General features: G+C 52.3%; 1 protein-coding gene across 1 annotated transcript in view; it reads right to left on the bottom strand.

Moving 5' to 3' along the window:
• PSMC5 (proteasome 26S subunit, ATPase 5) overlaps positions 1–11,096 on the bottom strand; it is an 84,326-nt gene extending 73,230 nt beyond the window's left edge. The window contains exon 1 of the mRNA XM_075350300.1: positions 11,013–11,096. The gene's annotated coding sequence lies outside the window, so the exon portion shown is untranslated. The remainder of the gene's footprint in view (positions 1–11,012) is intronic.
• Between the last annotated feature and the right edge of the window lie 3,617 nt (positions 11,097–14,713).

The following is a 14,713-nucleotide window of genomic DNA, read 5'->3' as shown; positions in this document are numbered from 1 at the left end:
TTGTTTTATGTTTATTGTTTAATGGCAGAAAAAAAGTCATGCTTTATTATGAATTTTTTTTGTTACATTTTATCACCTTCTTGTAATATTGTTTTACAATTAGCAGCATCATATAGTAATCTTAGCCAACATCTTGTAGTAATGTGCCCATGCTGCAGTAATGTCCCCATCCATGTGCCCTGTAGTAATATGCTCATCCTTGTGGTATTGTGCCCAGCAGTATTCTGCCCATCCTTGTAGTATGTGCCCAGTAGTATAGTGCCCTGTAGTATTGTGCCCAGTAATATTGTTCCCCTCATTGTGCCTTGTAGTATTGTGCTCATCCCTGTAGTATTGTGCCCATCCCTGTAGTATTGTGCCCATCCCTGTATTATTGTGCCCATTCCTGTAGTATTGTGCCCATTCCTGTAGTATTGTGGCCATCCCTGTAGTATTGTGGCCTGTAATATTCTGCCCATCCTTGTAGTATTGTGCTCTGTAGTATTGTGGCCATCCCTTTAGTATTCTGCTTATCCTTTAGTAATACGCAAAAAAAAAAAAAATCTTCTCACCTTTCCTTTGTTCCCTGCGTGCCCACGATCAGTGTTTTCAGAGTTTTGGATGCAGCATGTTTCAGCTGTGTCCAAAACCCTGCTATGTACAGTACAAGCAGAGTGGACGGGATTTCTAAAAATGCCATGCCCACTGTGCATGTACGACCAGCAGTGAAAACTGACTTGCGGTGCGGCTTGCAGAGACCGCAGCATGTAAATTTATGCTGCGGAGTCGGAAGCGTCCTCCCTAGGCAGCGAGGAGACCGCAGGAGCCCGAACCCTGATCGCGGGCACAGGCAGCTGCAATCTCCTAAGGAGGAGACTTTCGGCCCCGCCGATCAGGTCCCGCTGTGTCCAGGACGCAACGGGTCCTGATCTTGAGCACGTACCTTACCTGCTTGTTGCGGCCTGTGACGATCACAGCTCTATGCAGGAACTTTACTGCATTTGAATCTATTTGCGGTGCCGTGCATAGGAGCTGTGTCTGGACCAATGGCTGCTGTCTGCCAATCAGATGAAAGGAAGTGACGTCGCTGTATGACGTCACCTCCTTGCATATGATTGGCAGACAGCAGCAGCAACTGAAATAGAGCCAGGGCCGGACTAGGACTAAAATTCAGCCCTGGCATTTGGAGGTGCACAGGCCCACTTTTCGCGTGGTGAATGTGTAATATCTTTGTGCACTTGTAGGTTGTGTAACACGACCATATAACATGTAGTCACTACTGTGTCCAGTATTACAGCTCAGTCCTATTTATTACTTCTAGTAGCAGGACCTGATGAAGCCGTTATTTTCCCTACAGAGCTGGGTCTCGCAGATAATGAAGAGGATGCTGCTCTCCATATAATGCTGCGTCATCGTCACATAGTTGGTGGGCAGGGATACAAAATCAGATCCCCGTGAACTAATATTAATGACCTATTCTACAGAGAGGTGATCAAGAAAGATGTAGTTTTCACTGGTGATAATTTTGGACACATACCACTTAGGGAATATGCAATGATATTTTTTGGGGGCAGATCCCACCATGGAAACCACTATGAAAAATCCTCGAATAACCATTTGCATCTCCTCGCTGTGCACAGGTTCAGGCTTTTGAGCATCTTTTTCCAACTTCGGGTTTCTAAAACCACCAAGTGATTAAAAGAAGTGACCGCTCCTTTCTTCTGGTGTTCTTCACTCGGAAAATGTTCTGTATTTTACAATGCAAATCAATGGGAAGGCTCGGAAGATGCCCGGAATCTACAACTCCCACCTTGTCCTTAACAATGGTAAGGAGATGCTGGGAGTTGTTGTTATCAGACTGCGGACCATACAGGAACCACAATACTGATAAGACGCAGTCAATATCACAAATAATCATTTACATCCAGGTATCTTTATAGGTGACATCTTCTGAGTCGTTCCCATCTGTGAGGTAAATCCGGAGATATGACGATAAATCATGATATTCAAGTATGTCAGGAAGCCCTCTCCTGGTGTCACCCCCCCTTTCCTTCACACAACTGGTTTAGCAACAAATCCCATGGCCATGTCCTGTGATATGGAAATGAGGTGGTGTAGGGACAATGGACACAGGATGACTCCCTGCCGTCACCCTGTAACAAGAGTTGTATCTCATTAGCAAGGCTATGGAACTAGCAGACAGAACGACTCCAGTAAAAAATGGTTCATATCTCGCAAGCCATATTTCCGATAAATATGGCAACCATAAAAATGGTGTCTCCGCATGTGGACGATGCCGGCACCCCCTTTTTATGGGAGCAGGACATTGGGAAATGCCCCAGGCGTGATATCAGCCAATGGGGAACTGGCAGACAGGTCATGAGTCCCCTCGTTCTGTAGCTAAATTCATAACTGTCACAATGAGAGCATTGGCGTCCGCCTACGACGCTCCCAGGCAAAGTTATGGCCAATATCCCCTTTGCTGGATAATTCTGATCCATGCAGGGGGAGTGGCAGTGCTTCCCTGTGAGGTCACTAAGGTAGGAGGGGACCTGGATCTGCCCAGGTTGATAACCCTACTTCGGCCATTTTCCAGTGTTCTTCTGCTCGGGGGCCTGGTTGGGAAAGACCTGTGAGGGAGTTCCTGGAAACCTGGTCTACAGCGCCCCCCTGTGGCCAGACGCAACAAGGTAACTGCTGGAACTGTGTATGCCTGTTTGTAACCCATGCTTTGATTGTAACTGTACTCTGACATATGTATATTCTGTAGATTCCCTATTGTATATATTGTAGTTTCTAGTGTGCTTTAGGCTGATTAAATTATATAATTAATCTTGGGCTGTTCTGTTATCTCGATCTTGAATCCCACGTCTGTGTGTTCGGCTAATAGTTACCGTAAATCGGTTGGTGGCAGCGAATTGTGCCAAGGATTATTGTGGGGAGGCCAGTGAGATTCGGGGAGATTTTATATATTCCGCCCGCGGAGGTCGGGGGAATATATACCTTACTCTCACCGGGGACCCTTCAATAATCGGCATAAGTAGTATAGCGGCCTCCTTGCTTATGGTCGGGCAATTCCATAATTGGCCTGACTATAAGAGGGGCGCTAGAGAGCGCGTCACGTGCTCTGTCTGTCGGTCGGGAGGTATAAAGGAGGGGTGACCCCCCACTTGTTACACCCCGATTGTGACGTACTGGTAGCCAGCGCGGGGGATTTCTGAGTGACCCCCCCGGTGGTTTGTGACATATTGGTGGCATAGCGGTGGGATCGAGATAATAGTGTGTGTGAGTGTGAGACCCATACTCCCAGACACTAAAGACTGCCTGCAGCAGCTGTGGCTGCTGGGGTCTTCAGACTAGCTCAACACTAGAGTGTCAGAGTGCAGATACTGTAAGGGGTGTGGAGGCATCAGGTGTCAGTTCTGTGTCAGTGACCAAAAGTCTGCAAGAATGGCTGATGGCACCAGGAGCAGAGCTATGCAACTGGCCAATGCTAAAGCAGGAGCCGAATAGAGGGAGGACGGTGCTGTGGGCAGTAATGAGGAGGTTGCCCACGAGTCCTCCAGGAGCTCGACGCCAGAAAACCGTTCTGCAGAGGACAGCGCACAAGCTGGCAATTATGGACAAGATGAGGAGCAGCTCACCCAAGGGTCCTCAACGAGCCAGATGCCAGCCCTCCGCTCTGCAAGGGACAGTGAATCACCAGGCTCCGCAGCGGGCCGCAGATCACCACGTGCCATTCCACCGAGCCTGGGAGGCTCGGATAGCCTTCTTCAAATGGCTATGGCCCTTCTCCAGGCTGGAGACCAGGAGGGCTACAAGGGACTCCTGGCAGAGCGCAGGGCAGAGCGGCAAGCAGCGCGTGAGGCTGAGGCTGCGGAGCGGCAGGCAGCGCGTGAAGAGCGCCAGGCAGAGCGTGACTACCAGCTGCAGCTAGCTCAGCTCCGGCCCTCATCAGCCACACGTGACCTTCGAGACACCAAACTTCCAAAGGTCCGTGTTGAGGACTTCCCAGTGCTGGAGAAGGATGGAGACTTGGACTCTTTCTTGACTGCTTTTGAACGGACTTGCTTGCAGCACCATCTGGACAAGGACCAGTGGGCCAAATACCTGACCCCCCGTTTAAGGGGTAAGGCCCTGGATATCCTTGGGGACTTGCCTGCTGAGGCAGATCAGGGCTACGACACCATCAAGCGGGCCCTGATCCAACAGTACAACCTCACTCCAGAGTCCTACCGCAAGAAGTTCCGGACCCTGCAAAAGGGACCAAAGGACTCCTGGGCTGACCACCGGCGGGCACTTGCCCGAGCTGCCGACCACTGGACCCAAGGCCTGCAGCTTTCCACCGGACCGGAGATCCTGGACTTGTTCATCACGGAGCAACTCTTGTGGAACTGCCCTGAGGATCTCCGCCAGTTCATCCGAGACCAGAAGCCAAAGGGGTCCACGGCTACAGCTGCCCTTGCCGATGACTACACCAACAACCGGGCCCCTGAGGCCAGGAGAGCGGCCACCAGCAGCACCTGGAGAGGGGGTAAGATGAATTCTGCGACTGCCCCACCTGCCCCTAGACTGCAGGGGGTGTCCCCCTCAACTCCCCTCTCCAGGCCCGTGGCAGAACCAAGACGGTGCCACCAGTGCAACCTACCTGGACACTTCAAGGCCATGTGCCCTCAGCGTCCCAAGGCCCCGGCTCCGTCCCCGTCCCAAGGGCCGCCCAAGGTGTATTGTGTGGGTGGGGGTGGTGGTAGGTCCCTGGACAGCTTCCAACCTGTCACCGTCGGCCGGTCTGTGACCATAGGACTGCGAGACAGCGCCTCGGAGGTGACTCTGGTGCGGCCTGAGATGGTGTCCCCCCAAGACTTGATCCCTGGAAAAACCCTCGCTGTCTCCGGGATTGGAGGCACTGACCCGGCGCTGCCTGTTGCTGACATTTATGTGGACTGGGGCGCAGGGCGGGGGGTGAGGGAGGTGGGGGTAACTGATCGGATCCCTGCAAACGTGCTACTTGGGACAGATTTGGGGCAGATAACCTCCCAGTTTGGGCCCCCCCCAAGGGCTGAACCTTCAGCCCGTACTGACATGACTCCTAACAATGTTAATGTGTTATCTATGAATGATGTAAGGGAGGAGGGAGTGAACTCTGATATTTCTGCTTGCATAGACACCATAGACACACACTCAGCTGCAGCTGTGACAGGGGAGGGGGTCAGAGAAAGGTGTGACAATGCCTCTACAAGTAACCAGCCGGTGAGCTGGGATCTGTTGCCCTCTGCAGGGATAAGCAGAGAGCAGGGTGCTGCAGGGGGAGGACCAGTGTGTGGGGTGGGGGCTACCACAGCAAATGTGGGGTCCCCAGAGATTTCACAGCGGGGTTCTGTTGCTGCAGGAGGGGAACAGGCAGGTGAGATTGGGGCCGGTCCAGGAGCGGAAGTGCTCCCAGGTAAGATCTCGGTGCATGGTTCCCCCACAACCGGGGTGTCAGGAAGCCAGGTAGGTCTGCCTGAACCGGCGACTTGGTCAGGAACGGAGGAGGAGCAGGCACGACCCACGGTCGCAGCGGCTGTGGCCGCTGTCACCCGCAGTGGGAGTGCTGGAAGCCAAGGGGCCTCCCGGAGGTCCGATAGCTCTTCCCCTTCTGACCAAGTGGCAGCCGAGTCAGGTGGAGGCCAGGACACAGGTCCCGGGGTACTGACTGAAGATGTGACAGTCTCGTCGATTCTGGCCACATCTAGTCAGGGGTTTCAGGCAGCGTTAGAAGCTGACGACAGCCTGAAAGCTCTTAAGGAGCAGGCGGCACAGCCTCCCTCGGACTCGGACCCGGAGCGAGTGGTCTGGGACCAAGGACGGCTGTACCGGGCCACGGTCCAGCAGGGTTCACCGGAGGCGTGGCCCAGGGACCGACAGTTGGTGGTACCCTATCCGTTCCGGACGGAGTTGTTGCGGATCGCACATGAGATTCCGATGGCCGGACACCTAGGGATCGCTAAGACCAAGGCCAGGTTAAACCAGCATTTCTACTGGCCAAAAATGGGGGCCGATGTGGCTGCCTACTGCCGTTCGTGTGAAACCTGTCAGAGAGTGGGGAAGGCGGGGCCACGCCCCAAAGCCCCACTGGTATCTCTGCCCATCATCGATGAGCCTTTCAGGAGGGTGGCTGTGGATCTGGTTGGCCCGCTGGCCATCCCCAGCAGCTCCGGGAAACGCTTCCTACTGACGGTAGTGGACTATGCCACCCGGTACCCAGAAGCAGTGGCCTTGTCGTCCATTCGGGCTGACAAGGTGGCCACCGCATTGCTGGAGATTTTCTCCCGAGTGGGTTTTCCCCAGGAAATGCTCACTGACCGGGGGACCCAATTCATGTCCCAGCTGATGGAGGCCCTCTGTAAGCAAGTCCAGGTGCGACATCTGGTGGCCAGCCCGTACCATCCACAGACTAATGGCCTGTGCGAGCGGTTCAATGGCACCTTAAAGCAGATGCTTAAGATGTTGGTCGACTCCCATGGGCGTGACTGGGAGCGGTATCTCCCACACCTGTTATTTGCTTACCGGGAGGTTCCACAGGCCTCAACAGGATTCTCACCGTTTGAGCTCCTGTACGGGCGACGTGTGCGGGGCCCCCTGGCTCTGGTGAAAGAGGCTTGGGAAGGGGATTTGGCCACCCCTGGAGTGTCGGTTATCGAGTATGTCATGCGCTTCCGGGACAAAATGCAGGCCTTGACGCAACTGGTACACGACAATATGGCTCAAGCCCAGGCCGATCAGAAGCGTTGGTACGACCAGAACGCTTGTGAGAGGACCTACCAAGTGGGTCAAAAGGTGTGGGTACTGGTCCCCGTACCACAGGACAAGCTTCAGGCAGCCTGGGAAGGCCCATACCTCGTGTACCAGCAGCTCAACCCTGTAACGTACCTGGTCACCCTGGACCCTGCCCGTGGAAGGCGGAAGCCCTTCCATGTGAACATGATGAAGGCACATCATGAGCGGGAGGCATGTGCGCTCCCCGTGTGCAACCTGCCCGAGGAGGGAGAAGCGGAAACCCTCTTGGATATGCTAGCCCAGGTTAGGGCAGGCGGATCCATTGAGGATGTGGAGGTTGGCCACCAGCTCTTGGAAGACCAACGGTCCCAGCTGTGGGCCACCCTCCTCCCCTTCCGGGGGTTGTTTACCAACCAGCCCGGAAGGACTGACTTGGCTGTCCATCACGTGGACACTGGGGATCATCCCCCGATCCGGCGTTCAGCATATCGGGTCTCCCTGGAGGTGCAGCAACACATGCGCCAGGAGATTGACGAGATGCTGAAGCTGGGGGTGATCCAGGCATCCAACAGCGCTTGGGCCTCGCCTGTAGTCCTCGTCCCTAAGAAGGACCGAACCACTCGGTTCTGCGTGGACTACAGGGGGCTCAATGCGGTCACGGTCGCCGATGCGTACCCAATGCCACGCATCGATGACCTGCTCGATCAGTTGGCCGGGGCTCAGTACCTGACCATCATGGATCTGAGCCGGGGATATTGGCAGATCCCCCTGACTCGCAAGGCCAGGGAACGCTCTGCCTTTATTACCCCATTTGGACTGTACGAGTCCACGGTGATGCCATTCGGGATGAGGAATGCCCCTGCCACTTTCCAGCGGATGGTCAACACCCTGCTCAAGGGACTTGAAGGGTACGCGGCCGCGTACCTAGATGACATTGCCGTCTTCAGTCCCACCTGGGAGGACCACCTAGAGCATCTAGCACAGGTGCTCAGGCGGATCCACCGGGCAGGTTTGACCATCAAGCCGGGAAAGTGTCAGCTGGCCATGAGCGAGGTCCAGTACCTCGGTCACCGGGTAGGCGGGAGAACACTGAAGCCCGAGCCTGAGAAAGTGGAGGCCATCGCATCCTGGCCCACCCCCAGGACCAAGAAGCAGGTGATGTCCTTCTTGGGGACCGCCGGGTACTATAGGAGGTTTGTTCCATGCTATAGTAGCCTGGCAAAGCCCTTGACGGACCTCACCAAGAAGAAGCTGCCCTCTGCAGTCGATTGGACAATGGACTGCGAGACAGCCTTCCGGGCCCTAAAGGACGCCCTGTCCAGCCCGCCCGTGCTACAGGCAGCCGACTTCACGCGGCCGTTTGTAGTACAGACCGACGCCAGTGACTTCGGCCTCGGTGCGGTGCTCAGCCAGGTGGACTCTGCGAGCCAAGAGCACCCAGTCTTGTACCTGAGCAGGAAGCTGTTACCAAGGGAAGTTGCCTATTCCACGATGGAGAAGGAGTGCCTGGCCATAGTGTGGGCCCTGCAGCGTCTGCAACCCTATCTATACGGGCGCCACTTCATCGTGGAGACGGACCACAATCCCCTCAGCTGGTTGCACACCGTCTCTGGGACGAATGGGCGATTGTTGCGATGGAGCCTTGCGCTCCAGCAATACAACTTCACCATTCGCCACAAAAGGGGCCGTGACCACGGTAACGCAGACGGGCTGTCCCGACAAGGAGAGGTCGCGGACGGGCGCACGGGGGAACACCGGAGTGTGCTGCCCCCTAGCGCCCTCAAAAGGGGGGAGGTGTGAGGTAAATCCGGAGATATGACGATAAATCATGATATTCAAGTTATGTCAGGAAGCCCTCTCCTGGTGTCACCCCCCCTTTCCTTCACACAACTGGTTTAGCAACAAATCCCATGGCCATGTCCTGTGATATGGAAATGAGGTGGTGTAGGGACAATGGACACAGGATGACTCCCTGCCGTCACCCTGTAACAAGAGTTGTATCTCATTAGCAAGGCTATGGAACTAGCAGACAGAACGACTCCAGTAAAAAATGGTTCATATCTCGCAAGCCATATTTCCGATAAATATGGCAACCATAAAAATGGTGTCTCCGCATGTGGACGATGCCGGCACCCCCTTTTTATGGGAGCAGGACATTGGGAAATGCCCCAGGCGTGATATCAGCCAATGGGGAACTGGCAGACAGGTCATGAGTCCCCTCGTTCTGTAGCTAAATTCATAACTGTCACAATGAGAGCATTGGCGTCCGCCTACGACGCTCCCAGGCAAAGTTATGGCCAATATCCCCTTTGCTGGATAATTCTGATCCATGCAGGGGGAGTGGCAGTGCTTCCCTGTGAGGTCACTAAGGTAGGAGGGGACCTGGATCTGCCCAGGTTGATAACCCTACTTCGGCCATTTTCCAGTGTTCTTCTGCTCGGGGGCCTGGTTGGGAAAGACCTGTGAGGGAGTTCCTGGAAACCTGGTCTACAGCGCCCCCCTGTGGCCAGACGCAACAAGGTAACTGCTGGAACTGTGTATGCCTGTTTGTAACCCATGCTTTGATTGTAACTGTACTCTGACATATGTATATTCTGTAGATTCCCTATTGTATATATTGTAGTTTCTAGTGTGCTTTAGGCTGATTAAATTATATAATTAATCTTGGGCTGTTCTGTTATCTCGATCTTGAATCCCACGTCTGTGTGTTCGGCTAATAGTTACCGTAAATCGGTTGGTGGCAGCGAATTGTGCCAAGGATTATTGTGGGGAGGCCAGTGAGATTCGGGGAGATTTTATATATTCCGCCCGCGGAGGTCGGGGGAATATATACCTTACTCTCACCGGGGACCCTTCAATAATCGGCATAAGTAGTATAGCGGCCTCCTTGCTTATGGTCGGGCAATTCCATAATTGGCCTGACTATAAGAGGGGCGCTAGAGAGCGCGTCACGTGCTCTGTCTGTCGGTCGGGAGGTATAAAGGAGGGGTGACCCCCCACTTGTTACACCCCGATTGTGACGTACTGGTAGCCAGCGCGGGGGATTTCTGAGTGACCCCCCCGGTGGTTTGTGACACCATCCTTTTTGTCTGCACGCAGTGCAGATGCCATGATGAGGTTTTGTCCCCACAGCTCGTCTCTGAAGCAGCACCTCCCCACACAGCACCTTTAAAAATAAAAGTATCATTATACAGCCCCATAAATATAAATATCTCCCATGTTGTGCCCCTGAAAAAATAATTGCTGTGCTTCCTTCACAAAATATCCCCCCACATTGTCCTTATCCAAATACCTCCCCCACTGCCTCTCATTAATATACCCCCATGCTGCCTCTTTCCATTATGTCCCCATAGACAGTTTCTCCACACTGCTCTCTTTATAATATACCCCCACACTGCCTCTCTCCATAATATCCCCCCATATTGCCCCTTTATTATTATTATTTATTTATATACTCCCCCCAAACTACTCTTTTGTAATCCCCTCCCCCACACACACAATACAATGCAACCTCCATTATCCCCCCCCCACACAGACACACAATACAATGCACCCTCATTTCCCCCACATACAGTACAATGCACCCTCCATTACCCCTATGCACACACACAATACAATAAAATTCACCCTCCATTACCCCTCCAGCCACACACATACACACACAATACAATGCACCCCCATTACACACACACACACACACAGCACCCTCCATTACCCCTCCCCACACACACACAATACAATGCACCCCCATTACCCCTACACACACAATATAATGCACCCCCATTACCCCCTCCACATACACACACAATACAATGCACCCTCCATTATCCCTCGCACCCCCAACACACGCACACACACACACACACACACACACACACACACAATACAATGCACCCCCCATTACCCCTCCCCCCACACACAATACAATGCACCCTCCATTACCCCCTCCCCAGACATAATACAATGCACCCCCCATCACCCCCTACACACACAAATTACACTACCCCATCACTACACACTCCTGCCTCCCCTCCCCTCCCTCCCTCGGAATGCAGTACTCCCCCTCTACCTGTCACAAAGCTGTGTTTCTTCACAAATGTTCACCGTTATGTGTCCTGTTAAAAATATACCCTTAAATATATTTTTCTTCAAATACGTAAAAGTGCATGAAAGAAAGAACTTCAAAAATGTAAAAAATAAATGTATTTTATCTATTAAAATGGTTGCCAAAATTCAGTTACAGAAAGGAAAAATAATATACTTCATTAGCTTACGTAAAGAGTTCAATGAGTCCATACAAATCAATAGAAATCTTCATCCATTTCACCTTGGTTCCCAAATAGAATCATGTTGCAGGGCTGACAGGCATGTTTTGCTTCTTGAATCGGGTGGCCGGACTCTGCAGCCTTGACATGTGTGAATTGACTCTCGGAGCAGGAGTGAGCAGGCACCCCCTCCCACCGTGTGTTATATGTCAACTGTCCAATCCATATAGGGTATTTCAGCTGAACACAGTTACACATGACGTAATCACTAGAAGCTTCCAGATGGAAGGATATATATATATATATATATATATATATATATATATACCATGTCAGCCCTTATGTATATTCAATATGGATATCTTAATATTTATTCCTTATAAGAAACTTTATCGATAAGCTATGCCCTCCAACATAAACAGAACTGTGAACGTATATAATATGTCCTACTATAAAATGTTTGAGAACTAGATGTATTAATTTTAATGTTTTTACATGTCCTCAGCCCCTCCCCACTCATCCCCATTAAACCTGTCTCTTCGGCTCCTCCATGGAGCGCTTACCGCTGCCTGATGCATCCAGTGTGGCTCCCACAGCACTGTGATGACGTCAGCAAGGTGCTGATCTCATCATCTTGCTGCACATCGGGGCGGGGCTCAGTCCCGGCGCACTGTTCAAATGTATTTACTTCTGAAAAATGCAAAGACATTTGAATAGGAAGGAGGAAGCTGCGGTCACCGGTACCGCCACCGCCGCGCTCCTCAGCAGTGTGTGCAGGCCAGGCACACTATCACACAGCAGAGCCGGCGCAGCACACTTCCTCCTGGTCCTGCTACAGCTAGTGTGTGCACGGCAGATAATACTGCCCGGCTTGCACACTGCTGAGCAGAGCGGCGGTGTCTGAACATAGAGCGGCCCACTACAAGCATCGGCCCATCTGGCATTTGCCAGAATTGCCCTATGGGCAGTCCGGGCCTGAATAGAGCTGACAGTTCCTCTGCGCGGCACTGCAAATGGATTCAAATGCAGTAAAGTCCTGCTGGAGCAGACCCTCAGCATAGTTGCGATTGTCACGGGGCCTGCGGGCCGCGATCGTTACGGGGTCTGTGGGCCGCAACAAGCAGCCCCAGGGGCAGCATACGGCCTGCGGGCCACGTGTTTGAGACCCCTGATCTAATATATCTATCTATTATCTATCTATCCCTCTATCTGTCTATATATTATCTGTGTATCTAATCTATCTATTATCTGTGTATCTATTCTATCTATTATCTAGCTATTCCTCTGTCTATCTATTATCTGTGTATCTCATCTATCTATTATTATCTGTGTATCTAATCTATCTATTATCTGTGTATCTAATGTATTATTGGTGTATCTAATCTATTATCTGTGTATCTAATCTATGTATTATCTAACTTTCCCTCTATGTCTATCTATATATTATCTGTGTATCTAATCTATCTGTATATCTATATATATTATCTGTGTATCTAATCTATTATCTGTGTATCTAATCTTTCTATCTATTATCTGTATATATAATGTATTATCTGTGTATCTAATCTATGTATTACCTATCTATCCCTCTGTCTATCTATCTATCTATATATCTATCCATTTATCTATCTATTATCTGTTTATCTAATCTATCTATCTATCCATGCATTCATCTATATGTCTAATATGTTTGTATGTGTTATGTCTATGTATTTCTGCACATATGTGTATATGTTGTACGTGTATTTATCTGTATACATCCTTGTATTAACCTATATGCACATGTTATTTCAGCTCCATTATAAGTATGAGCAAGGCCGGGGGTGTGTGGTGAAGTCGCATGTGAGCATATAGGTGAATACGTTCATATAAAGAAGCCTCCTACTCACTTTTTTACTGATGGAGTGTGTCTGTGAATGTAATGTAGTGTGAGTGTATTTATATACTCACCTACTTCTACTCTTCTACTTGCCTGAGTGCAGTCACCACTCTCCGGTATCTCGGGTCACACTACACTCTGAGCCAGAAGTCTTTTACAATTAAAGCCTATACAGCATCTCTCTGATGCTCCATAGACTAATATTGTAAGTCACTTTCAGGTCATGCAGAGCAGTGTGACCCGGAGATGCTTGAGAACGGGGATGTCACTGAGAAGAGGAGCAGAACATCGCTTGATACTGGAAAGTGGTGACATCAGTAAGAAGAGGAGCAGAAAAGCGCTGGACACTGGAGATACTGGAGAGTGGTGACATCACTGAGAAGAGGAGTAGAACAGCGCTCGACACTGGAGATACTGGAGAGCGGTGACATCACTGAGAAGAGGAGCAGAACAGCGCTGGACACTGGAGAGTGGTGACATCACTGAGAAGAGGAGCAGAACAACGCTGGACACTGGAGATACTAGAGAGTGGTGACGTCAGTGAGAAGAATAGCAGAACAGCGCTGGACACTGGAGATACTGGAGAGTGGTGATGTCAGTGAGAAGAGGAACAGAACAGCACTGGTCACCAGAGAGTGGCGGTAGGCAGGGGCGTAACGATCGTGGTCGCAGAGGTCGCCACTGCGACCGGGCCCGCAGGGTTATAGGGGCCCGGCAGCCGCTCTGCAGAGCCGGCTGCCGGGCCCCTATGTGTAGTGCCGCTGTGTAGTGGCCGACTGTGAGATCGTTAGGGGGCCGGCCTGTGATTCAGGGGGGCCAGTGTCTGCAGAGGGGCCCCTGACCTGGAGAGGCCACCAGGCGTTCCTGACCTACAGCAGAGCAGAAGCGCTCCTGCACGGCAGACGGAAACCATCCCTACCAGGACCTGCGATGATGTCATGCCCATGTGACTGTGTGGGAGGAGACACAGGATGCCGGGGAGAAAGCAGGAGAAGATACTTCGAACACATGAGTGGTAATGAGAAAAGAGGGGACATGAGGGGAGGGGCTGCAGGGTGAGTGGGATATGAGGGCTGCAGACTGTGACAGAAGCATGTGAAGGGTGCAGTGTTTGAGAGGGGTAAGTTGGAGTACGGGCAGGGTGAGATATGTGGGTCAGGGTGTGTGTGTGATATGGGGGTGCAGGCTGTATAGGGAGCAGAGTGTGTGACATATGGGGGCAGGGGCGTAACTACCGCAGTCGCAGGGGTCAGAAGGAGCTGAGAGGTACTTGTTTTTTTATTTTGCTGGCTGCATGACACATATAGGCCCGGGGAAGCTGCCTGCATGATACATGGAGGCCCTGGTGGGGCTGGCTGGCAGGCTGCATTACACATAGAAGCCCTGGGGGCTGGCTGCATGACACATGGAGGCCCTGGGGGGGCTGGCTGCATGACACATGGAGGCCCTGGGGGGGCTGGCTGCATGACACATGGAGGCCCTGGGGGGGCTGGCTGCATGACACCTGGGGGGGGGCTGGCTGCATGACACATGGAGGCCCTGGGGGGGCTGGCTGCATGACACATGGAGGCCCTGGGGGGGCTGGCTGCATGACACATGGAGGCCCTGAGGGCTGGCTGCATGACACAGGGAGGCCCTGGGGGGGATGGCTGCATGACACATGGAGGCCCTGGGGGGGGGGGGGGCTGGCTGCATGACACATGGAGGCCCTGGGGGGGCCGGCTGCATGACACATGGAGGTCCTGGGGGGGCTGGCTGCATGACACATGGAGGCCCTGGGGGGGCTGGCTGCATGACACATGGAGGCCCTGGGGGGGGGGCTGGCTGCATG

This window comes from Anomaloglossus baeobatrachus, chromosome 5 (genome assembly GCF_048569485.1).
Source record: "Anomaloglossus baeobatrachus isolate aAnoBae1 chromosome 5, aAnoBae1.hap1, whole genome shotgun sequence".
In the NCBI taxonomy this organism is placed as follows: domain Eukaryota; kingdom Metazoa; phylum Chordata; class Amphibia; order Anura; family Aromobatidae; genus Anomaloglossus; species Anomaloglossus baeobatrachus.
Note: the sequence above shows the minus strand (reverse complement) of the source record. Positions and strands in the feature narration are given on the sequence as shown.